The sequence below is a fragment of the Caretta caretta genome, chromosome 9, assembly GCF_965140235.1.
Source record: "Caretta caretta isolate rCarCar2 chromosome 9, rCarCar1.hap1, whole genome shotgun sequence".
Classification (NCBI taxonomy): Eukaryota; Metazoa; Chordata; order Testudines; family Cheloniidae; genus Caretta; species Caretta caretta.
The window spans coordinates 55,539,929-55,567,129 of record NC_134214.1 but is presented as its reverse complement, the minus strand read 5'-3'; the positions used below and the strand labels follow the sequence as shown (position 1 = coordinate 55,567,129).

The following is a 27,201-nucleotide window of genomic DNA, read 5'->3' as shown; positions in this document are numbered from 1 at the left end:
ATTCAAGATGTGTGCATACCATGGATCTATATAAGGACAATAAGATATTTGTCCTAAGGACCAGAGTTTCAGCCAGAGGTATTGACATGATGGACACGAGTATGGCTGAAGAGGACTTCCCAACCGTGACCTGTGAATAGCAGTAAGGCTACAGAAGGAATATTACTATCCCAGCCATAAGCAGCGGGGCAGGGACAGGGATAGCTCAGTGGTTTGAGCATTGGCCTGCTAAACCCAGGGCTGTGAGTTCAATCCTTGAGGGGGCCATTTAGGGATCTGGGGCAAACATTGGGGACTGGTCCTGCTTTGAGCAGGGGGTTGGACTAGATGACAGCCTGAGATCCCTTCCAACTCCGATATTCTATGATCTATCTAGGATACCAGTCCCGGTCTACACAGAAGTCACAGATTTGTTTCTGTACTGCCTAGAACCTGAATCCATTCATGTTGAAGACTGCAGTGCTTTGGTGTCTGGAAAGGATTCAGATTTCCCAGAAGAAAACAATTTCCTGCTAACCAGGAGCGGGTTTACTTTGCACATACTCTGCTCCTCAGTGGTTATGGTTAAGGACAAGGTGTTGGTGCACTGTGACCTAATTTAGTGCCCGTCTGACAAGGACTTTGGAGCACAGCTGCTGGCTTCACCGAGTCCACACCAGCTGCAGTGATTCTCCTTGCAGTCAACACCAGAGCAATGTATTTAGGAACAGGAATCTCTGAGGTTTAGCAGTGTGAATTACTGCTTTATTATTGGTACAGCAGACTGAGTGGACATTGTTAGTCTCCACAATTACCCAAGCCATGAGATACATTGCAGGCCTCAGAGGGTCATGCCAGGCCAGAACTGAAGTGGCCCTCAAGTCCGTACATTCAGATAATGGGCCACTTATTAAACCAAAGGGCATGCCCCACCTTTTGGGGAAGTATGGACATACTTTCTTTTCACCCAATAAGCCATGCACTCATGTTTTAAATGGCTTAGTGCCACTGGAAATTTCAGATGCCCACTGGATGAACTGCAGTTCCTAGGCAAAGGGGATCAACATGGTACTCTCAGAAGCTTTTATTAAAATTTTGTTCTGAAAAAGGATTTATAAACAAGAGGCAGACTCTTCCCTACATGGGAAATTTGTGTATGCAAGAACAAATACATATGAGACTACATGGCAAGCCACGATTTAGATTTTCAATAGGATCAGCATTTTTGAACAGCAGTAGCAAATCATGTGCCATTTTAATCTATTTTTAATTAAAATGGTTTGTATTTGGGTAATCAAATTAAATTACATCACATATATAATCAACGTATAATCAAATACACAGAAAACAAAAAGATTTCCACCCTGCAAAGCTCTCGTGTCCTGTCATTTGCCCCAAGGTGCAACTCCATTCATGGACCTGATTACAGATGAAGTCCCTACTCCGAAAATGGATATTTCTTGTACATACTTTACAAAACATGCTGAAAAAAGTGCTTTAAGCTAGATGCACTCCTAAATATAACCAGCCTAGAGACTGATTAGTTAAGAACATTATGACATTTCTACTCCCTGACCGCTCCTATTTTATAACTAGCCACCTTAAAACTCAATTCTTGTCCATGGTCAGTAGTTGTTTCCCATACATCTGTCAGACCACAGCCCTGACAGCAACACCCACTATGAGAGTGGAGTCCCTAGTTCTGCACCCTTCTGACGTAGGGTATGTCTACACAGTAATTAAATACTCGCAGCTCATTGGGTGCTTAGGCTGCAGGGCTGTAAAACTGTGGTGCAGACATCCAGGTTTGGGCTGGAGCCTGAGCTCTGGGACCCCGCGAGGCTGTCCCAAACTCAGGCTCCAGCCCAAGTATCTACACCAGAATTTTACAGCCCCACAGCCCAAGCCTAAATCAGCTGCCAGGGCCAGCCATGGGTGTTTAATTATTGTGTAGACATACCCTGATAGCCCGGACAGAGCAGTGTAGCCTTCCTTCCGAGGTTGAAAATTAATTCACCTTTCCAGGATGGTCTGTGAAAGTCCCCCGAAGACAATCTAAGATCCAACTGGTCTAATTAAAAACAAGCTATGCTGACAAGAGGAGATTAAAATACAACAGTTTGGTCTTGCAGTGTGACATGGTAGACAGGTTATGCGGTACAGACAGGTTAGTTGCAGTGAATGCAAGCTGCCTCTCTATTTTTGGAAGTGCGCCTTCTCTCCCCATGCCCTCACTCCTGCCCTCCCATTTTCAGCCTGAGTGCCATCACTCTAGCCCCACTTGGTCACGCAGCCTCTCAAGAGTCTCTCTGACTGCAGGTGTCTTATGCTGCCTCACAGATCCCATATAGCCTGTGCCCTTTTTGATGTTAAAGGTGGGACAGAATATACTGTCCCATCAGGCATGTCGGTTAAACTTACACCAGCGTTTCATTAATGCAATATCTGATCTGGGGGAAATTTGTCTGTTCTTCATGCGACAGAGTATCCTTGATCTCATCCCCACCCCCAATCTAACTTTGGAATCATTTCCATTTCTTCCCACAAAACCTTACATTTCAAATACACCTTTGATCTTGCCTGCATGTTAGTCAGCTTAAGACAGGGGTAGTCAACAGGTGGAGGGTGGGCCAAATCTGGACAGCCAGATGTTTTGGAATGGACCTTGAATTTTTTTTTATTTACTCATTATTATTTTCTCTGGAGACTGGACCTGGATTATACCTTGACCAAGAAATTTGGACCCTTGACAAAAAATAATTGACTACCCCTGAATGACTGGTTTACATGTCACTTCTCCTAAGGCTGAAGCTGTTAAACTGACTCAAGCTTCAGCTGCCTTCAAAGTGACAAGATTTACTTTTTTTGTAGTTTCCTCTTATCAGTGTTTCTAATAAATTGTTACTTGACAGATGAAAAGCAATCTATCCCGATCACACATAGATCAAGAGTAATTCAGACAATTTGTTATAATGCAAGCATATTCTAACAAAGACATTCATAACAGATTCCAAATGGGACTGGATGTTTTGCTTAAGTGAAGCCTTATGCTAAAGTAAAGAGAAGAAAGGCTAATTACCTATTTTTAAAAAATGACTTATCTGAAATCTGTACATGTGCACACCTGTGAGGGGATGCAGGCAGACTTCCAAACCATTCTGAAATTTAGAAAGACTTTAGGAGTGCCCTGCAAAGCAAGCTGTGTCAGCGTAGAGCAGAAAGTAATTTTCACAAATGCCACCTCAGCACTGCCTGTACCAGTGACCATTCATAGCTTCAGAGAGGGGGAGGGGAAAGAGATGAGGGGGAGGTGCAACCTTAAAGGGCCAGTAAACCTATCACAAATCTCTCCCTAGTTAACGATCTACAAGACTACTTTATTCACAAAAGCTTGAGTTTTATACAGGACACCCAGGAAGACTAACAGTAGTTAAACACCAGATAATGCCCCTTACAATAATCTTGTCCTCTTCAGTATGGTCAATTATAAATTGATTAACAAACTTCATTTGTGTCAGGTTTCAGAGTAACAGCCGTGTCATTTGTGTGTTAGTCTAACCAGTGTTTAAGTGCTCTGAAAAGCTACTGTACTATTCCCAACTCCGATGAATCCATTTCTCCTTGATCACTAAACAAGTTTATAAATACATACATCCAAGATGCCCAGTCCCTAAGGACAGTTATATCACAAGCCCTAGAGAAGTATAAATATGGCACAAAATAATAGTGAGACTAAAGAATGAGGGGGGTAGTGAATAGTCAAACAGATATTCACTGTTTGGAGAGGAACCAGGGACATGGTAATACTGAAAAAAAGATCTGGAGTTGATAGAGATCAAATTATATGAGTTTGCAATGTGATACATCAACAAAGAAAAAAGGCTAAGTCAGTTTTGAATTGCAGATGAAGAGTAATCATGTAATGGAGGGGAAAAAGGTAACAATCCCTCTCTATAGGAGGGCACCACATCAGGAATATTGTGTCCAGTTCTGTGTACTGAGATTACTAGGAAGTTACTGAAGAATTGGAGTCTCACTTTTAGTCTCACTACAGAAGAGCAACCCAAATGATTAGGAGGCTGTAGGCCTCCTAATTTGTGAGGCATGTAACATTTATAGTATGGCTAAGAGATGACATGATCTTCTACAAGTATTTGACATACACACCAAGGAAGGACAGGAATTCTTTAGGGAAGGTAACTAGGAGTAACAGGATAACATTAAAGGGAAAAGCTAGTAAGTTACTCTGATATTCATTCTAACAGCGATACGTACATAGAAATAACCTTTTAAAGGAAGTGGTTGCAATGAATCACCTGAGACTCTAAAACTAAAGTCACTTGGGAGAGGGGGATGGGGGAAAGAAAAGGAGGGGGCAAGAGAAGAGACAAATACCAGAACCCTGAACTTGCAGTTATATGAACCAAATTACTGAAAGCCTAGTCATACATTAATATCTATTATTTAAATCAGCCTTGCAAAATTGTCACAAAGAAATCACCAGCTAAAGCACCTCACCTGCTCTTCACTATGAAACTCATGAAAAAGCTTTACTCACTCATTTTCCTTCCCCCTAAAAAAAAAAAAGTTACCCTGGGCAAATAGCATTTTGCAAGTCTGATCTGGCATTGGACAAGATCCCAAGGCAGGCCATTTTGTTACAATTAAAGATTTCAGTACACCAGGTCTAACGGGGTGTAAAGCTCCTCTAGTCAGCTTCTGGTGGTAGGTGGAGGGCAGTGGTTCAAATACCTCTTTTCTTCATAAAAAGGAGAGTCATCCAGAAAACCTTCTCATTAATAAAACCTAACCAGAATCTCTCTGCCATGCCTGACCACCATTCAGTCTCACCTACACATTGCCATTCAGGGGAACACTCCTTTCATATAGATATGGGGTTCTCAAACTGGGGGTCAGGACCCCTCACGGGGTCACGAGGTTATTAAATGGGCGGTCGCAAGTTGTCAGCCTACACCCCAAACCCCACTTTGCATCCAGCATTTATAATGTTAAATATATAAAAAAGATTTTTTAATGTATAAGGGGGTCGCACTCAGAGGCTTGCTATGCGAAAGGGATCACCAGTACAAAAGTTTGAGAACCACTGATATAGATCCCATCCATGAACTCTGGCTCTTGTCTAGGCTAGGATAAGAGGCATAACTAGTGACTGACATTCTAGGAGTCAGACAAGACACTATATACTTTAACATTTGTTATACTGCTATAAAGTGCAAGTTAAACCATAGGTGGGAGCCTAACACACAGAGCACACATTAAAAGCAGTTTTCAGAGTAGCAGCCGTGTTAGTCTGTATCCACAAAAAGAAAATGTAGCTCACGAAAGCTTATGCTCAAATAAATTTGTTAGTCTCTAAGGTGCCACAAGTACTCCTTTTTTTCTTTTATTAAAAGCAGTGTGCTTTCTCTATACTAGATTACTGGACATGTTAGCACTACCTTAAATCCTAGTCTAGACAAAGGCTAAATCTTCCCTCCCCCTAGACAGCCACATCCCAGAAACCACATTTCCCCCCCCCCCCAAAAAAAAAACATTTCTGTAAAGCCATCCTCATCCAGTCCCCCCCAAACACTCCGGATAAAGTAATTTCAAATGATAAGATTGGGTCTATGAGTCAGCCACCCTCATTCTCAAGTAATTAAAAGCAGAACATTGATTTTGTAACGAGCATCCCACAATTCCTTATGCCTTGCTTTTATTTACAGTCATTATTTCATCCTCTCCAAATACATATAGACAAATAAGATCAAGGTAGGTAATTAAACCCAGCCTTACTCAAATATACCTACCCAGAAACCCATTAACTCACCTTATGGGACTTTCTTGGTGCACACTAAAACCTTATTTGTGCTGTACAGATTAACGAACTATGGAGTGGTTTCCAGCAAAGAGGTCTAAAAGACCAAAGTAAGTCTGCAAAGATCCTGATAGTGAGAACTGAATTTTGTACGCTTCTTACAAATACCAGCTAAGAACAATGCCAGAAATTTCACAATCCCAGCTCCAAAAATATGACTAGCTTGCAACAATCTTAAAAAGTAAACCAGTCAAAGCGACACAGAAAGTTAGTAGCGACACCACAATGAAGTTATACTTCTTCCTTCTTATTAAAGGTTTGTTGAGCTGTTTTGGGGGTGGGAGGGATGTTGGCTGGGCTGATTTAAGAAGGGAATTATCACGCAGCCCTGAAACCGAGGTGGAGGGGAGGGTGCTGGGCTGCTCTCTTGTGGCCACTGCCAGCGTCATCATCAAAATCCCACGTTAATTCACCGATGCACCCCTCCCCCCTCGAGCAAAAGAGAAGAAAAAAGAAAACGGTGAAAATGGAGCCAGGCGCCGCGAGTAGCAGGTCTGGGAACAGCCCCACGTGCAAGGCGCAGACCCAGCTAACACACGAACAGCAGGTGGGCGCCCAGCTAACACCGCGGGCGGTAGGGGCCCAGCCAGAAGATGCCCTCCGCGGGCAGGCAGCGAGCCCAAGCCCGAGCCCGGTCTGTGCAAGCAGAGCGCTCTGCCCAGCACAGGAGGCAAGCGCAGTAGAGAGACCCGCTCCCCGCGGGGGTCCTCGGCCCCGAGCCCGTTCGGGACAAGGCCGGGCAAAAAGTTCGTGCAAAGTTCGGCGGCGGCAGCGCCGGCCGAGCCCGGGCCCATGCGCAGTAGTGACACGTAGGTCTTGCCCCCTCCCCCTCCCCGTGGCGGCTCCCGTGGGGCTACTGGAGCGCAGCTCTAAACGGCGGCGCGGGGCTGCGGGCAGGGAGGGGGCGCGACCCGCGCGGGGGGAGCGGGACAGACAGCTCCCTTTGCTGCTGCCGCGTCTCAGCCTCCACGTCGGCAGCTCAGCTCCGCTGCCCGCGCCACCCTTTCCAGCCAACTTGGTGCCGTGGGCCCAGCCCGGCGCCTCGGCTGCAGCGGGTGAAGGGTGACGGAGCTGGGGGTGCCCCGAGTCCCGGTCCCGGTCCCGGCCCGGCATGCAACTTACTCCGGCCGGTGCCCTGCTAGCTCTCTCTGCTGGAGAAGCCCCGAAACGCTCCTGGGAAAGCTGCGAGGCACCTTCCCCGGTTGCTATATAGGGCGGGCGGCTGCCAATCCCAGCCACGCACGTCAGAGCCATGCCCCTTCCCTTCCAGGGCAGGCCTGGCCCTGCAACCGCAGCGCCGCCGGCAGGGCGCTGCCCGGTCGGGTCCAGAGGGGCAACCAGGCCTCAGGGGGAAGGAAGAGCTGGTCCCCGCTGCCGGACCTTGGCTCTCAGCCCGCCCGCCCCCTTGAGGGAGGCGGTAGGTCCTCAGCTGTCCTGAAGATCAGCATGATAACCTTCCTCTACCTCCCTCCCCATCTGCAAAGTAGGAAGAGGTGAGCTCAGCGGGTGTGACCCCCAATTAGCTGAGAGCCAGGAGTGTCCCCCCCCAGAATTCCACTTCCCCACATTCTGACAGTCCAGTCAAACGTCAGGGTTGACCTGTCGTTTTGGAAAGTACAGGTACATCAGCTACAGGGAAAAAGTCACTTTGATTTCTGGACCAGTGTCCCAGGGAGTAGTTACAGTTCTAGAGCTGTACTGGTAAATTATACCACTATAGTTCTGCTGCTTTCCCTGTTTAGGCAAGCCCTTAGTGTTAATTCACTAATGTGTGGAGTGTGTTTTGAAAAGCAAAGACCCAAAGTGCTAATATAAGGTCTACATACTATTTTAGTACCTATGTTTCCTATGGCTCACCTTTTACATATAGCACTTTACACAACGTTATCTTTTGCTGCTTTGAACACTCTCACCCTACATTCTAAATAGCTAGCCTCTACTCAGTCACACCTGTCTTTAAAGCATACTTCTGTAAAATATCTGAACATTAATCTAAACAAGGATATAAAAATACATTTGCTTGGTACAGAGATTAACCTAGTGAGGAGGGCTTAAAACTAGGTTCACCGGGGGAAGGAGACCAAAGGACTGAGGTAAGTGGGCAAACAGGATACCGGGAGGAAGCACAGGCAGGAACGTATGTGAGGGGAGGGCTCATACTGAGAATGAGGGGCGATCAGCAGGTTATCTCAAGTGCCTATATACAAATGCACAAAGCCTTGGAAACAAGCAGGGAGAACTGGAGGTCCTGGTGAAGGCAAGGAATTATGACGTGATTGGAATAACAGAGACTTGGTGGGATAATTCACATAACTGGAGTACTGTCATGGATGGTTATAAACTGTTCCGGAAGGACAGGCAGGGCAGAAAAGGTGGAGGAGTAGCACTGTATGTAAGGGAGCAGTATGACTGCTCAGAGCTCCGGTATGAAACTGTAGAAAAACCTGAGTGTCTCTGGATTAAGTTTAGAAGTGTGAGCAACAAGAGTGATGTAGTGGTGGGAGTCTGCTATAGACCACTGGACCAGGGGGATGAGGTGGATGAGGCTTTCTTCCAGCAACTCGCAGAAGCTACTAGATCGCCCATGAGAACCAGGACGTGCGACTTCAATCACCCTGATATCTGCTGGGAGAGCACTACAGCTGTGCACAGACAATCCAGGAAGTTTTTGGAAAATGTAGGGGACAATTTCCTGGTGTAAGTGCTGGAGGAGCCAACTAGGGGGAGAGCTTTTCTTGATCTGCTGCTCACAAACCGGGAAGAAATAGTAGGGGAAACAAAAGTGGATGGGAACCTGGGAGTTGGTCGAGTTCAGGATCCTGACACAGGGAAGAAAGGTAAGCAGCAGAATACGGACCCTGAACTTTAGGAAAGCAGACTTCGACTCACTCAGGGAACAGATGGGTAGGATCCCCTGGGGGAATAACATGAGGGGGAAAGGAGTCCAGGAGAGCTGGCTGTATTTCAAAGAATCCCTATTGAGGTTACAGGGACAAACCATCCCAATGTGTCAAAAGACTAGTAAATATGGCAGGCGACCAGCTTGGCTTAACAGTGAAATCCTTGCGGATCTTAAACATAAAAAAGAAGCTTACAAGAAGTGGAATATTGGACAAATGACCAGGGAAGAGTATAAAAATGTTGCTCGGGCATGTAGGGCCAAATCGCACCTGGAGCTGTAGCTAGCAAGAGATGTTAAGAGTAACAAGAAGGGTTTCTTCAGGTATGTTGGCAACAAGAAGAAAGTCAAGGAAAGTGTGGGCCCCTTACTGAATGAGGGAGGCAACCTAGTGACAGAGGATGTGGAAAAAGCTAATGTACTCAATGCTTTTTTTGCCTCTGTCTTCACGAACAAGGTCAGCTCCCAGACTGCTGCGCTGCGCAACACAGCATGGGGAGTAGGTGGCCACCCCTCTGTGGAGAAAGAAGTGGTTAGGGACTGTTTAGAAAAGCTGGACGTGCACAAGTCCATGGGGCCGGATGCGTTGCATGCGAGAGTACTAAAGGAATTGGCGGCTGTGATTGCAGAGCCATTGGCCATTATCTTTGAAAACATGGCAATCCGGGGAAGTCCTGGACGACTGGAAAAAGGCTAATGTAGTGCCCATCTTTAAAAAAGGGAAGAAGGAGGATCCTGGGAACTACAGACCAGTCAGCCTCACCTCAGTCCCTGGAAAAATCATGGAGCAGGTCCTCAAGGAATCAATCCTGAAGCACTTACACGAGAGGAAAGTGATCAGGAACAGTCAGCATGGATTCACCAAGGGCAAGTCTTGCCTGACTAATCTAATTGCCTTCTATGACGAGATAACTGGCTCTGTGGATGAAGGGAAAGCAGTGGACGTGTTGTTCCTTGACTTTAGCAAAGCTTTTGACACGGTCTCGCACAGTATTCTTGTCAGCAAGTTAAAGAAGTATGGGCTGGATGAATGCACTATAAGGTGGGTAGAAAGTTGGCTAGATTGTCCGGCTCAATGGGTAGTGATCAATGGCTCCATGTCTGGATGGCAGCCAGTATCAAGTGGAGTGCCCCAAGGGTCGGTCCTGGGGCCGGTTTTGTTCAATATCTTCATAAATGATCTGGAGGATGGTGTGGATTGCACTCTCAGCAAATTTGCGGATGATACTAAACTAGGAGGAGTGGTAGATACAGTGGCAGGTAGGGATAGGATACAGAGGGACCTAGACAAATAGGAGGATTGGGCCAAAAGAAATCTGATGAGGTTCAATAAGGATAAGTGCAGGGTCCTGCACTTAGGATGGAAGAACCCAATGCACCGCTACAGACTAGGGACCCAATGGCTAGGCAGCAGTTCTGCGGAAAAGGACCTAGGGGTGACAGTGGACGAGAAGCTGGATATGAGTCAGCAGTATGCCCTTGTTGCCAAGAAGGCCAATGGCATTTTGGGATGTATAAGTAGGGGCATAGCCAGCAGATTGAGGGACGTGATCGTTCCCCTCTATTCGACATTGGTAAGGCCTCATCTGGAGTACTGTGTCCAGTTTTGGGCCCCACACTACAAGTAGGATGTGGAGAAATTGGAGAGAGTCCAGCGAAGGGCAACAAAAATGATTAGGGGTCTGGAACACATGACTTATGAGGAGAGGCTGAGGGAACTGGGATTGTTTAGTCTGCAGAAGAGAAGAATGAGGGGGGATTTGATAGCTGCTTTCAACTACCTGAAAGGTGGTTCCAGAGAGGATGGTTCTAGACTATTCTCAGTGGTAGAAGAGGACAGGACAAGAAGTAATGGTCTCAAGTTGCAGTGGGGGAGGTTTAGGTTGGATATTAGGAAAAACTTTTTCACTAGGAGGGTGGTGAAACACTGGAATGCGTTACCTAGGGAGGTGGTAGAATCTCCTTCCTTAGAAGTTTTTAAGGTCAGGCTTGACCAAAGCCCTGGCTGGGATGATTTAATTGGGGATTGGTCCTGCTTTGAGCAGGGGGTTGGACTAGATGACCTCCTGAGGTCCCTTCCAACCCTGATATTCTATGATTCTATGACCTTCAGCTGGTTGATTTTAGAGTTTTTTCTATCTTGGGGTTTTGTCCTGCTGCCCATCATTGTAGTGTCTGAAGGTTTTGCATGTATAATAGATTAGCAACAGCAAAAATTCCAACCGTAGGCCTAGGTGTGGTACCTGAATGGTTGTAGTGCTCTACCACAATCTTGGAAGTTATGGGTTTGAGTCTTGTCTCATCTTACACTGAATGGTCACTTCCAGTTCATCCAGCTACAAAATGGGTACTTGATCCATTGGGTTAGGGCAGTCAAACGTAGCCAGCTGTAATGCTAGCTTGTGTATGGGTGGCTATGAAACTAAGAAAAGGAGTACTTGTGGCACCTTAGAGACTAACCAATTTATTTGAGCATAAGCTTTCGTGAGCTACAGCTAGTAGAACTAGCTGCCTAGCCATTGGGTCCCTAGTCTGTAGCGGTGTATGGGTGGCTATGAAACTAAGAAAAGGAGTACTTGTGGCACCTTAGAGACTAACCAATTTATTTGAGCATAAGCTTTCGTGAGCTACAGCTAGCAGAACTGCTGCCTAGCCATTGGGTCCCTAGTCTGTAGCGGTGCATTGGATTCTTCCATCCTAAGTGCAGGACCCTGCACTTATCCTTATTGAACCTCATCAGATTTCTTTTGGCCCAATCCTCCAATTTGTCTAGGTCCCTCTGTATCCTATCCCTACCTGCCACCGTATCTACCACTCCTCCTAGTTTAGTATCATCCGCAAATTTGCTGAGAGTGCAATCCACACCATCCTCCAGATCATTTATGAAGATATTGAACAAAACCAGCCCCAGGACCGACCCTTGGGGCACTCCACTTGATACCGGCTGCCATCCAGACATGGAGCCATTGATCACTACCCATTGAGCCGGACAATCTAGCCAACTTTCTACCCACCTTATAGTGCATTCATCCAGCCCATACTTCTTTAACTTGCTGACAAGAATACTGTGCGAGACCGTGTCAAAAGCTTTGCTATAGTCAAGAAACAATACATCCACTGCTTTCCCTTCATCCACAAAACCAGTAATCTCATCATAGAAGGCGATTAGATTAGTCAGGCATGACCTTCCCTTGGTGAATCCATGCTGACTGTTCCTGATCACTTTCCTCTCGTGTAAGTGCTTCAGGATTGATTCCTTGAGGACCTGCTCCATGATTTTTCCAGGGACTGAGGTGAGGCTGACTGGTCTGTAGTTCCCAGGATCCTCCTTCTTCCCTTTTTTAAAGATGGGCACTACATTAGCCTTTTTCCAGTCATCCGGGACTTCCCCCGTTCGCCACGAGTTTTCAAAGATAATGGCCAATGGCTCTGCAATCACAGCCGCCAATTCCTTTAGCACTCTCGGATGCAATGCGTCCGGCCCCATGGACTTGTGCACGTCCAGCTTTCCTAAATAGTCCCTAACCACCTCTTTCTCCACAGAGGGCTGGCCATCTACTCCCCATGCTGTGATGCCCAGTGCAGCAGTCTGGGAGCTGACCTTGTTCGTGAAGACAGAGGCAAAAAAAGCATTGAGTACATTAGCTTTTTCCACATCCTCTGTCACTAGGTTGCCTCCCTCATTCAGTAAGGGGCCCACACTTTCCTTGACTTTCTTCTTGTTGCCAACATACCTGAAGAAACCCTTCTTGTTACTCTTGACATCTCTTGCTAGCTGCAGCTCCAGGTGCGATTTTGCCCTCCTGATTTCATTCCTACATGCCCGAGCAATATTTTTATACTCTTCCCTGGTCATATGTCCAACCTTCCACTTCTTGTAAGCTTCTTTTTTATGTTTAAGATCCGCTAGGATTTCACCATTAAGCCAAGCTGGTCGTTGTATATTTAATACTAATATAAATGCTGGAGGCAAAGCAGGGTTTAGGGTGGAGGGTGACAGCTTGCGCCCCCATGTAATAACCTCGTGACCCCCTGAGGGGTCCCGACCCCCAGTTTGAGAACCCCTGCATTAGGGCATCTAGGTCATCCCCTGGAAGCTAAAAGCAATAAACTTTCATATGCGTCAGCACACAGTATATATCCACTGGTCCTCCCACGAGCACATTTTCACTTCTGCTGTTGTATGTGGCAGAGGCAAGGTCCATGCAGCTGGCCTGACACAGCACAAGTCCCTGGCAAAACAGAGAAACCCTCCTCACCATTTCAGATTCAGTTATAGTTTAAGGTGCAACCAAAAATCAACCATATGTAAAATCTCTGGCCTTATTCCCTTCATACAACTAAACAGCATCTAAACACTACACTAATATTAAACAAGGCAGTTCTAGTGTCTCCCTGGCCTGATTTCCAGGAAGCTGGACCCACATCCTCAACTTTTTAGGCTCCTAGCTTCCACTGATTTAAATGGGAGTTATGGGCCTAAATACCTTTGAGCATCAGAGCCTTATTTCCATCCATTTTCTCTGTGAAGAGACAAGCCCTTTTTAAGGCTCTGAGTGCAACTAGCTTCAGCTACACCCAATTAGCTCTTGTGCAGGTAGGAAGCCTAGTGTTGCCCAGGTTACCCTCAGCGCAGAGAGGCACTGCCAGATGAAATCCCAGTCTGGAAACCCCTACTGGGATTTATCTTCCTTTCCCCAAATCTCCATCTCATTGTCTGGCTCAATAGGGCATTCCTTAGGGATATACTGCATCATATCAGTGATGGGGGTCCACATACACCTATCACATTGTAGTTATCCACATGAAGTTACAGGCTCTCAGACATTACAGGTTTGTGGATCTCCTTCCAACATCCCCTCAACAACTGTATCCTTCGGAAATCCTCAAGTAGCTTGGCTTTTTTACCATATGGCTCCAGCTACAGAACAGCGACACACAGCATGTGCCACCAGGCTTTGTGGCAGAGGAGGTTCTGGAAGGGTCTATCACTGCCTCCACTTCTGGAGTGGAGATTTCTGTTGGGGAGAAAACCTGTCACAGGCTGTTCTCCTCATAAGTATAAAAGCTTCCATAGAGGGAGACAGCCTGTCATCACCGATTCCTCACACACACACACCCAAGTGGTATAGAGATTTCCTGTGGGAGGATAAAGAGAAAAAGCTTCAGGGATGCTCTGAGGCCTGTTGTGACCTGGTTCCCTGTCCTCCCACTGCAACCACACCAGTGGAAGCAACCTGTCATGGTCACTTCCCTTCCCTCCACAGAGTTCTTGAAGGGTTGTTTAGAGCCTGCTCTTCTCACCATTCCTTGTCAGGGTGACCACACATTGAAAACAAGAAAACAGGCCATCTGTCATGAAGGCATGTATAGGGTGGGTTTGGTAAGGCCTAGCAAGGAGAGCTGAGGCATCAGGGGAGAAGAGGGTGCTCGGCTCATCATGACAAGCAATGCCCAACCTCTCCTTTTCCTGGTACCCTGTGGATTTGGCTGTGTAAAGAGAGGGAGACTGGCTTGAGGACTAGTGAGAAGAAGAGCCGACAACCAGGCATCATGGGAAAGATGTTAACGTGACAAGTGGACCAGTTCTTGATAAGAACATATGCTCCAGCAAACTATCATCAGTTTCCCTGGCTCAGCTGCAGGCAGTTCCTGCTTACGGCCAAGCTGAAGGAATGCACAGAAATTGCCACAAAACAAAAACCCTCAGGGACATTGGGTCAGGCCCTAAAAACAGGACATGTCACGACATTCTGAGAATGGAGAACTGGGGAGAAAGAAGCCTCTCTGAGCCCTGCTCTCCTTAGGAACAGAGATTTCTAGGCAGGGAAAAACTTGTGGCCCCTCAACTTCTGGTGCAAAGATGCTGGTCTTTCATGGTGCATTCACCCTCGGACAACCTGGGATTTTGTTGCGGAGGGCAACAAAAATGATTAGGGGGCTGGAGCACATGACTTATGAGGAGAGGCTGAGGGAACTGGAATTATTTAGTCTGCAGAAGAGAAGAATGAGGCGGGATCTGATAGCTGCTTTCAACTACCTGAAAGGGGGTTCCAAAGAGGATGGACCTAGACTGTTCTCAGGTGGTAGCAGATGACAGAACAAGGAGTAATGGTCTCAAGTTGCAGTGGGGGAGGTTTAGGTTGGATATTAGGAAAAACTTTTTCACTAGGAGGGTGGTGAAGCACTGGAATGGGTTACCTAAGGATGTGGAGGAATCTCCTTCTTTTGAGGTTCTTAAGGTCAGGCTTGAGAAAGTCCTGGCTAGGACGGTTTAGTTGGGGATTGGTCCTGCCTTGAGCAGGTGGTTGGACTAGATGACCTCCTGAGGTCCCTTCCAACCCTGATATTCTATGATCTTTCCAGGGTCTTTTCAATTGTTTTCTGGTGTTGCAAGGGATGCATACTCTATTTTGCAGCCAGGAACTGCAGGTCTTGTTTTGAACTCAACCCAAATGAGCTAAAAAATAAAAAAGTGGTGAATATGAATGTATGATTCATTATATCTTAAGATTTCTAAAATGTAACGAGTAAGTACCCATCTTGTGCTCTGGGTGCTTATCCCACACACTGAAATCACAAAATAATGCAAGAGAACTGCCCAGAAATAGATCTACCTCAGTTGCATTAGAGAAGAGAAAAAAAGATGGGCTTTGCAGCATGCTCAAAAGGTTAACAAATCTAGGCTCTACAGCACAGATTCTCAAAGGTATTTAGGCTCCTAACTTCAATTGATTTCAATGGATGTTAGGATCCTAAATACCTTTGAGGATCTGGGCCCAGCAGACCAAGGAGGGAAGTGAGTTCCAAAACAGAGGACTAGTCATAAAGAGCACCTTGCAAGTTCCCTCTCGTTTATATTGAAGGAGTTCCAGCTTTACCAGCTCTGCTGATCTCGATTTTGGCAGTACTAAGGCTGCGTTAGAAAGTACTTGTTTATTTCTTTTAGGCAGACTACTGTTTTAAAAGAAGGTGGAAGGAAAACTCAGAATGAAAGCCTTACACAAGTCAGAGCATACGGAAACTCTCCCATAAGCAAAGCAAGTTACTCCATGGAGCCAATAATTTGGCATGTTTTCATAGTATACACTCAGATATAAATATTGTTTATCCCTGAAGAAAACCTTTGATAAGGTTGTAATAATGAAGATCACTATGGGGGGGGGGGGGGAGGAAGAAGAGAGAGAAAAAAGTAGTTTGCTGTAAAAAGTGACTCAGAGTGGCATAACAGCATTCTATGCTTCCTATGTCAATGACTTCCAGACCAAATTTGCATCATTTACAACTGGATAGGAAAGAAGTTCTCACTGGAGATCTAGAAGTGAAGCTGTGTTCCTTTTGATTCATACATCATCACCAGTAATAAAGATTCCATTGGCCAAATTCTGCCATAGGTTACACCTACGCAACCCCACTGTCTTCAGTTGTCCACTGTCTACACTTGAGTGAAGGGGCAGGTTTGTATCCCTAAATGGTGCTCCTGTTGAAAAGAAAAGCATCCATACCTAGTATGAATGAATAGCCTAATCCTAACCAAGTAGCTTTATAAAGAAGTTCCCTTGCCATAGTAAGAAAGCTGACCAAAGAGTCTGAGATCAGGGTGAATTTATGAGACTGTTTAACCTGACTGGGCTTCTCTGTCAGAAGTCTGTTTATTGATTACTTTACTTTCTGGGCACGTTGACACTAAAATGATGTATCTATCAGCCTATAAGCAATGCAGTGTACTTCTTATAGTATCACTGAATGCTCCACAGAAAAGGCCAAGCAAAATAGGTTTGAAAAATGAAAGTAACGTATTGGTTTGGAAAGAGTTCTAAAGTGAGCAGGATAGATAAGAGCAACCCCCCCCCCCCCCCCCCGCAGAAAGAGAAACTGCAGCAGGTTGGAGAGTAGGTGGTCATGATTTACCTATGGTAAAGTCAGAGGAAGCACTGTGTAGTGGTCTGACTAAGTGGGGGATTTTTTTAGTGTTCTGCATTAATATGGCGTGTGCCTCTTTCCCCTATGTGTTTAACGAGGTGGTGGGAGAGGGTGTTCGTTGTTGCAAAGGGCCAGGTGTGACTACACATAGCAGTCTGGACCCTGGACAACAGCCAGGACACTGTGGAATTTGGTAACCAGTGTGATCTAGAGTCCCACCCCATCTTGGGAGCTAGTCAGTTCTGGCCAGTGGGAGGACAAAGGGCTGAGGAGAGAGGGCCCCAATGATCTGACCAGCTGGTTCTGGCCAGTGGGAACAAAGGATGGAAGAGAGGGCCCTGGACGAGTGATCTGTTTGCCCAGGACTGAAGATAAAGGATGGAGGAGGGGCTGTTGGGAAGGTGATATATATAGGATGATCGACTGGAAGGACATGGCTTCTGGACTAAGGCAAAGGGCAGCCTGAGCCACTTGGATGCTGGACAGACCCAGATGGACAGTGCTGGGACTTCCTAGGCTTGAGGGCCCTGAGAACTTTTTGTGCTGTGTCCAGACGTACAGTAAACCCTTCTGTTTTACGCTGGCAATCTAGAGATCGGGGTTGCATTGCTCCCTCTGAATGTGGAGGTCCTGGGGGCCCAGAGCAAATAGACTCCCTGAGGAGAGTCATGGAGACAGACAGGTGTGCTGAAGGCTCAGAGAGGTGAGGTTCCAGGAGGCGGTGGAGCTCAGGGCTTAACCCCCAAGAGAGAAAGTGACTCCCAACAAGTGCTGTCACACACTGAAGGGGGTTCCTCCCAGGGAATGTACAGAGCCGAGAGTGCATGGGTCCTGTGAGACTATGACAAGTGGTTAATGCAGAAGGCAAAGTCAGGAAACATGAACTCCATTTCCAACACTGCCATGTCTTGCTGTGTTGGCTTGGGAAAGGCTCAACATCTGTGTCTCAGTTTCACCAGCTATAAAAAGGAGAAGACAAGGATTATCTACCTCACAGATTGTGATTTAATTGCAGGTTGTACAGCACTCTGTTCTTTGGATGGAAGATACCATAGAAGAACAGTTATTATATGTGGCTAGAGAGAGAGAGAAAGCGGAGAGCTTGCAAAAACAAGCCCATTCTAAATGGATTTACAAAGCAAGAGAAAGCAGCAGGCGCTTGTGTGAGATAGTCCTGCTATTTAATGCAAGAGAGCAATCTGGCTGCTGTTTTGTATTAACCAAGGATTTGGGAAGACCAAAGCAGAAACTGCTTTGTTATAATAATAACATAACTATAATGCTATAGTTAAAATGGGGTGTAATTAAATACAAGTAAGGATTTCAGCACAGGGATGACTCTCAAGTAGCATTTTCTAGCAATATTCCAGAGGTGTTAATAGGCAGATTTATGAATCAGGGAGATATGGAAAAAGATTGCCATGCCTAAGGAAAACTCCAGGATTCTGGTCTGTATTAAGGGGAAATGTTTGTCAAACATAAGGGACAAAGAAAGGAAGCATTCATTTGTGGAAAGTTATATTGCTTCACTCTAAGTTAAGAGCTGATTGAGTCAAGAATGGGAGAAGAAGCTTTCAGAAAATGAGTCACATGAAGTCTAGATTTAAGTTTCAACTGGGTAGAAGTAATGGCATAGGGTAGCAGGAGGGGGAAGAAAGTCACAGAAATTCAAGAAAATTGAAGTTTATGCTATTAAACTTCCCATTATTTTTGCTGTTTTCTGCAGATTACATTTTGCTCTTTAAAAAATACTGTTTTAGCTGTTCATCTTGCAAAGAGACCCTTCGTAATGGAGCTGCGCTATTGTTCTTCTTTCTGTTAAGCCAACACTGCAGAAAAACCATCTCCAGACAATAATTAGCAGAAAAGTGTGTTGCAAAGCGTAAATGGTGGCTTGCATTTTTAAGCAACAGTTCCCCAAGAAATTAATATTGGACTGATATCACAGAACAAAACATGATCTTTCTGCTCAATATCCACCACTTATTTCCACTTTCTCAGTTTCTGGGATAGTTTATTCATTAAGAATATAAGAGCGGCCATACTGGGTCAGACCAAAGGTACATCTAGCCCAGTATCCTGTCTTCCGATAGAGGCCGATGCCAGGTGCCCCAGAGGGAATGAACAGAACAGGCAATCAAGTGATACTTCCAAATGGGATTTGTATCTCATTCTGCATTGGCTGGTAGACTGACGTTCCTTGTCCATTCAACCTTGCAGTGTTTCTTGTTTCCCAATTTCCCCTCCTCTAGCAATTGCAATTTAGAATGAACATGTGGTACTTTTTTGTATGCTGTTGCCAGAAGGTGCAGTAAATATCATGTAGCATGAGAATACTAGGGTCTCACAGCCTGTGCCTTTTCTTCTGGAGGCTATCTCCTAGCACAGATCTGGGGAGTGAAAAACAGGGTCCATATCTTAGCTTGGGGTCTCCCAATGTGATGTCTGATACACATAATGTACAAGCACCCCTTGCTGATGCTTTACAGAGCAGACTGATCTAAAAGGACCAGTTTACAGCATTTTTAAAAGACCATAACACTCCCTCCCCCACTGACTTGATTTAGGTAAGTAATTATGAGCAACCACTGCAATAAACTGTGAAAGAGTAAAGAAAAATGCCAAGAGATTACAGAAAGACATCCCAGATGGACAAGGAGAAGGGAGCAAGGACAAAGAGTTAACTCCACAGTGGAAGGAACAGTAGAAAGCAACCCACTACAAAGGAGTGATTAGATAGGTATTGAGGATTTAAATGTGGAAATTGTGATTAGAGAGAGGCAAAGAGTCCTGTGGCACCTTATAGACTAACAGACGTATTGGAGCATAAGCTTTCATGGGTGAATACCCTCTTCATTGGATGCATGTAGTGGAAATTTCCAGAGGCAGGTATAAATATGCAAGCAAGAATCAGGCTAGGGATAACAAGGTTAGTTCAGTCAGGGAGGATGAGGCCCTCTTCTAGCAGTTGAGGTGTGAACACCAAGGGAAGAGAAACTGCTTTTGTAGTTGGCTAGCCATTCACAGTCTTTGTTTAATCCTGAGCTGATGGTGTCAAATTTGCAAATGAACTGAAGCTCATGGTTCAACCACCATTCCAGAGGACATGTTTATATGCTGATGATGGGTTCTGCTTGATAACGATCCAAAGCAGTGCGGACTGACTGACGCATGTTCATTTTCATCATTTGAGTCAGATACCATCAGCAGAAGGTTGATTTTCTTTTTTTGTGTTTCAGGTTCTGTAGTTTCCACATCAGAGTGTTGCTCTTTTAAGACTTCTACAAGCATGCTCCACATCTTGTCCCTCTCAGATTTTGGACAGCACTTCAGAGTCTTAAACCTTGGGTCGAGTGCTGTAGCTATTTTTAGAAATCTCACATTGGTACTTCTTTGCGTTTTGTCAAATCTACTGTGACAGTGTTCTTAAAACGAACATGTGCTGGGTCATCATCCGAGACTGCTATGACATGAAATATATGCAGAATGCGGGTAAAACGGAGCAGGAGACATACAATTCTCCCCCCAAGGAGTACAATCACAAATTTAATTGACACATTTTTTAATGAGCATCATCAGCATGGAAGCATATCCTCTGGAATGGTGGCTGAAGCATGGAAGGGGCATATGAATGTTTAGCATATCTGGCTTGTAAACACCTTACAACGCCAGCTACAAAAGTGTCATGTGAACATCTGTTCTCACTTTCAGGTGACATTGTTGTGACGCTCTGTGCCTTGGGGGGATGCCCCACACCCCCATGTTCATCTTTATAAAATGATTGTGTGGTATCCAATGCAAAGTTTGTCATGTTGGGTGTCTTCGGAAGACTCATAATGCACTGAGCATGGTTATTATAGTGATGTTATAGTAATTGTTACAGTAATGTTATAGTAAGGTTATAGGTTATAATTTCATGTATATAATTGAGGCTAAAAATGTATCCTCATGGCTTAAAGCAAGCCCATGCAAAAACTCTTGAAGAACAAAGAGGCAGTTCACACCTTGTCAGGGCATGGATGGGAGAAACCCAGCCCAGCCTCACAGGAACAATGGACACTGGCTTAGGCAGCAACAAAAATAATCTGTTAGAGCCTTCAGGGAGTCACCCCCTTCCTTTGGGCAGTTTGGGACTGTGATGAGGTAATGCTCAGCTGACTCTGAAGGGGAGGAGTGGGGCAAAGCCAAGAGGAAAGCAAGGACATGATAAAAGGGAGAGACATTTTGCCATGCTCCCTCTCTTCCACCTACATCTACAGACACCACCACCACCACCACCACCAAGCAACTGAAATGCTGATCAAAGGGGAGAGCTGACTGAAAAGCCAGCCTGTGGTGAGAAGCATCTAGGTTTGTAAGGACATTGAAAGTGTTAAGATCAGCTTAGAATGCGTTTTGCTTTTATTTCATTTGACCAAATCTGATTTGTTATGCTTTGACTTATAATCATTTAAATCTACCTTTATAGTTAATAAATCTGTTTGTTTATTCTACCTGAAGCAGTGCATGTTGTTTGCAGTGTGTCAGAGACTCCTCTGGGGAGAACAAGCCTGGTACATATCAATTTCTTTGTTACATTGATGAAATTATATAAACTTGCAGCGACCAGCAGGCATAACTGAACACTGCAAGACGGAGGTTCCCAGGGTTGTGTCTGGGACCGGAGATATTGGCTAATGTCATTCGCTTGCAAGTAGCTGGGAGCAGCTTACATGCCAGAGGCTGTTCATGAACAGCCCAGGAGTGGGGATCCTCACAGCAGAGCGGGGTAAGGCTGGCTCCCAGAGTCAAGGATTGGAGGGGCCTAGCAGATCACCGGTCCAGATAACACCAGAGGGGAACGTGACAATTGTAAATAAGAAGCAGGCAGCAGTATCTCCCGTCAATGTAAACAAACTTGTTTGTCTTAGCAATTGGCAGAATAAGACGTAGGACTGAGTGGACTTGTAGGCTCTAAAGTTTTACACTGTTTTGTTTTTGAGTGCAGTTATGTAACCAAAAAAAAAAAAATCTGCATTTGTAAATTACACTTTCACAATAAAGAGATTGCATTTCAGTACTTGTATGGGGTGAACTGAAAAATACTATTTCTTTTGTTTATCAATTTTACCATGCATATATTTTTAATAAAAAATGATAATATAAAGTGAGCACTATGCACTTTGTATTCTGTGTTGTAATTGAAATCAATATTGAATATGTAGAAAAACATCCACAAATATTTAATACATTTCAATTGGTATTCTATTATTATAAGTGCAATTAATCACGATTAATTTTTTGAGTTAATCCTGTGAGTTAACTGTGATTAATTGGCAGCCTTAATAATATTGTATCCAGTTTTGCCACTTCTTCAGATTTTGTTGCAAGTCTCAAAAATATTTGATGTTTTCCTTAAAGCCCCAGCTCCTGGAGTCATGTGATTACATGAGAACCTCAGCTGCTTGTGTTGTTAAGTTTCTGGCTGTCTTGGTTATAGAGAAAAGCTTGAAAGTATGAACTGTAAAAGCTCAAACATCAGAAGGCAATTATAAGCACAATGTTGTCCTGCTCCATATATAGGGCTCCTCGGTGCAATAGTAATACAAATAATAATAAACAACAATCTCCTGGATGTGGTGTTCTGTCCCATTCAGTGGCACTGAGACACAAAGAGCAAGAGAGAGAAAAAGGAGTTTGCTCTACAGCCTTAGCTAACAAGCAGTTGGCTTTTAGCTCACGTAGTAAGCTCCAGAGGTTCCAGGTTCGATCCTGACGACCAGGGTCTGTCGACATTACACATGCACGAGGGGGCTCACTATATCCACAGACAAACACTAATTCCTAATCTCTACTAATTCAAAAAAGGGTTTCTCCATGTGTTAGATGCAGTTATATAATGGTACAGGGTGGATAAAAATCAATGATTTAAAAAAAAAAAGAGATTTTTTAAATGTGAATGGGATTTTTTTGATAAAATGCTTTTTGAGGAAAAAAACCTATCTAAAGATAGTTTTAATTAAGATACATTGTAGCTCAACGATATCTTATCATGGAATAGGGATTATAAATTCTAATTCTATAGTATGAGACAATATATTCATGGAATGTTTAAGAAAAGTTTTGTAAATGAGTTCTAATAGGGACCCAATCTTATGGAGTACCACAGGCTTCTGTATAGATTATTTAGGTTAATCTTTCTATCTACCCAGTGGGACTCAGTGCTCATTCTACAAGATACCATCAGAGATGCTTAGTTTTGCTGTTGAAGAAAAAATCCACAATACAAAACGTTGTTGTTTTAGTTAAATAAAACAATTTAAATGTCTGTCTGATGATGTTCTCCTCCTAATACAGCACGGCAAGAAAATCCTCCAAATGTTAATGATTAACCTGTTGAATTGGAGATAGTTCACCTCCCAATGACTTCATAAATATCTGCTTCAGTTACCTTTGGGAAATGAAATAACCAAACAATCATTCATTTTCTGATACAGCTGTAAAACTAATCTGAAAAGTTTTCAAAATAAATCACTTTAAAAATGTATAGTGTGTACCTTCTAAAAATGAAACCTATGTCTATCTCTGAATTGTGAAGAATATGAATTAAGGTTATAACAACCAACAAGAATGCACTTTTATGTAGAAATCCATGATTAAATTGAGTCTTCCTGACTAGTGACTTAAATCAAATTTGATTTAAATCTAATCCACCCTGTTATGGCAATCTAAACTGGCAGTAAAGAAACCAGACTGACTCTCTCTCCCAAAGCTGCAAGGCCCCTCTAGGCTAGCTGTGGTGGAAGAGAGAAAGCTTTGAGTACAGCTAGTCACACTATTTGTTATCAATAACATTTGTTATGGATTGAGGTTAGTGATTCGTTCCTCATCTTCTTCAAATGTATGTATTCACCAAACAATTTGGAATTTATAAATAATTTTTCAGCTTGTGTTACTAACTGTTCACTTTGACTAGTCATTATTTCCGGTCACCCACACAGCACTCTGTATTGCAGGGGTCTCAAACTCAATTTGCCTTAGGGCAAGTGCCAGTCCTCAAATCCTCCCAGCGGGCCAATAATGTCACTGAAGATGGTGTTCAGAAAAGAAAACATTTACACTGTATTTTTTATTTTGAATTTCTTAGAAATAATAAAGCTGTCATACAACTTTATACAATTCTTCACCTGCCAAAGAGTTTTTAGTGTTTGCCTGACATCAATTTGTTGATGTTTGGCCTCTGTGACTGCAGTTGAAACCTTCAGGATTGCAGCAAGGTGTGCATCAGATAGCTGTGTTCGGTATTTTGACTTGTTTATATTCATTATGGAAAAAAATGATGCTGCCTCCATGGCTGACTCTGCCGGGCAACTAACGATGATATCTCTGTCCCTCTCCCCCAGCCAATGGGAGCTACGGGGGGCGGCGCCTACAACGGACATTGCGGCCAGCATGTCCCCACTGTGTCTCTCCTCCAGTCTCTACTCCGCAGGCCGCAGTGGGGAGGTTCTCGGGCCGCAGATGCCCCACGGGCCGGGAGCTTGAGACCCCTGCTGTATTGTTTTTGCTCCCTGGTGGATAACTGAAACTTTTACTGCACTATGCATTGTGGGTTTTCAGACAACAGACAATCATTTTTTTTAAATTAAATACTCGGTAGCTGTCCTCATCCTTGTCACAGAATATCAGGGTTGGAAGGAACCTCAGGAGGCCATCTAGTTCAACCCACTGCTCAAAGCAGGACCAATCCCCAACTAAATCATTCCAGCCAGGGCTTTGTCACACAGCCCAGTCAATGACAGCCCACTGCACTCAACACTTCAATCAGAAAATATTTATGAATCAGGTGTTTGTTTGTTTGTTTTTTTTTACTGTTTGGCCAGCTCTACTTTTAAGCAATGCACCAGTCCTCCCTCAGACTCGGAGATCCCCTCAAACACATGCCTCTACATAGTAACTGCTGAACTCTTAGTTGTGAGCCTATAAGCATATGTAACAATAGGCCTAATGTAATTTGTACCTTAAATTTAAACATGATATTTTCACTCTGCCAGGCCAGTGATATCCCCTTTCTCTATGGCTTTTCGTTCAATAGTTGTTAAACAAGTTTGAGTCCAACTCTGTCTCTTACAAACAGAGATAAATACAAATTGTACATAAGTGAGCAACTGAAACAATTAGGGCCTGATCTGAATAGGTGCAGAGCACCCCCAATTCCCTTTGAGAATAGCAGGGCTGGCTCAAAAAGGGTGTCCAGCCTGCAATCCCCCGGGGAGGGGGAGGGGAGGGGAGACACTCACACTCTCTCCTCCTTTGCGCTCCATACAGGACTGCCGCTGGGGCAAAGAGGAACACTGACAAATGCATTTAAGTAGTTCCTGGCACCTTCCTCTGTCCAGGTGTGCTCTGCTGCCCCAGTTAGGGCTTTCTCTGATCCCACCTCTGCAGCTGCTGCCTCACTGCTGCCTCTGTTAGGCCAATTCCTTCATCTGACTCCATCCCTTCCCTGCAACCTTATGTTACCTGCTGCATTCTCTCACCCTCCTCTCCTCATGCCCCCACAGCCTGTCCTTGCCATGCTGCTGCATCCTTGCCACATAGCCTCTCTTCTACCTAGAGCCTAAAATCAGGCTTGTCTTTAATTCATTGTAGAAGATGCATAGAATATACAGGTTTAATTCTAAGCACATGGGAGTGCATGGATGGTTATGTAGGAGGGGCCTCAATTGTGGGGAATTGCAGGTGGCCTGGAAGTGCTTGAACCAGCTCGAGCTAATGGATGTTGTGAATGCTCAGCACCTGTCAGACACAGGCTTTTAATTAGAAGTTTCATACAAACCACTGCAAATTCTGTTAGAAAAGATGTGGAGAGACTGATATTAGCATAGGCCTCGCTCATGCAAGCTATTTACCCACACACCAAACCTACTCTGCCATTTGCTGAAAGCTGCTATGTGTGTTTGATGAAATCATGCCACTGGTCACATTAGTTCTATAAAAATAAGCTATTTCTACTTCACAAATATCGTTTACTATGTGAATATTCAAGATGGAGCCAAGCATCATCTTTCCTTTAAGTGTTTGATTACTGACATGTGTTTGAGATACCTGTGTCAATTTTGAGTGTGAAGGTACTATTACTGGGTAAAAAGAGAGTTGCAGAGAAACAATTCATAGAATATCAGGGTTGGAAGGGACCTCAGGAGGTCATCTAGTCCAACCCCCTGCTCAAAGCAGGACCAATCCCCAACTAAATCATCCCAGCCAGGGCTATAAGTCTACTACTTCAAGAAGAATCTGAGGTTGGTTTATAGCAAGTCTCCCTCCAAGACAATAATGACCAAAGAACTGACATGATTTCAACTCTTTCTTGTTAAGGTGTAGCGTTTAGTTACTGAGGAAATACCTTGCTAGATTCATAGCTACTATGTAACAGCAGAATTTAGCTCGTGTATAAACAAGCCTAATTTCTGTGAATTTTGCATTCACTGATATTAAGTGCTGAAAGATGTGGACATGTGGTATACATATTGCGTCTCTGTATGTATGCTTCATTCTGACCACCACCTGCAAGACTTATAACATTCTTCCCTCTAAGGGAGAGCAGAGCATCACTGGAAAACAAGTCCAGACATTGGACTTCTTACAACAGAGGGCAAAAATCTGGCCCTATTTCCACTTTTCACGCACAGATAACAAATCTGTTTTACTTTACAGTAATCCAGCAGCACTCTCTATCAAGAGATGTCCCCTCCACATTACCTCAGTATGAAACAATCAAGTAGGTGTATTTACACAAGGGGGGAGGGATAGCTCAGTGGTTTGAGCATTGGCCTGTTAAACCCAGGGTTGTGAGTTCAATCCTTAAGGGGGCCATTTAGGGGTCATGGGCAAAAATTGGGGATTGGCCCTGCTTTGAGCTGGGGGTTGGACTAGATGACCTCCTGAGGTCCCTTCCAACCCTGATGTTCTATGATTCTAAGTTTGATTTCTTTCAGCTACTGAACTAGTAGCCAAAATCCTCCCCAGAACAATCTCTCCCCTGAAATTAACCTATAAACATCTTTCCCTTGGATTTCTTCTAGTGTTTCCTATTTTTGGAGATCTCCCAGCATCTTTCTCTTTCTACATTCAGTAACTCTCTAAGCTGGACATGGCTTCTTTCATCAGCCTTTGCTGTTGAATAAAGAGTGACAAATCACATGCTTCCACCAGAGGCAAAGCACGCTGCCTCAGCAATGTAATCAGTGTCTATGTATGCGGAGCGCGAGACCAATGTCAGCCCTACATGCTGCTGCTATTAGAACACAAGACCTAGTCCAGTGTTTCTCAAATGTGGCCACCATGGCCGCATGCGGCCACCAGAGGCTTTTCTTGCAGCCACAGCCTCCTGGGTGGTGACTGGAGGGGGGAGAGCAGTGGTCCTTCCTCCAGGGTCACCAGAAGTGGTTGGGTCCTGGCCCCATCTGGAGCCAGAAACACCAGAGGAGCAGGCAGCCGGTGTGAGTTCCCCACCTTCCTGGGGGCAGTAAGGCTCGGGCTT

General features: G+C 44.7%; 1 protein-coding gene across 3 annotated transcripts in view; it reads right to left on the bottom strand.

The window, feature by feature from the left end:
* Window positions 1–27,201, bottom strand: part of HDLBP (high density lipoprotein binding protein) — a 91,467-nt gene that overhangs the window by 50,633 nt on the left and 13,633 nt on the right. Inside the window, exon 1 of one of the 3 annotated variants that reach the window (XM_075132317.1) lies at window positions 6,980–7,084. The exons of the other annotated variants lie outside the window; for them this stretch is intronic. The gene's annotated coding sequence lies outside the window, so the exon portion shown is untranslated. Of the gene's footprint in view, window positions 1–6,979; window positions 7,085–27,201 lie in introns of those variants that run through there. 3 annotated transcript variants of the gene reach the window in all.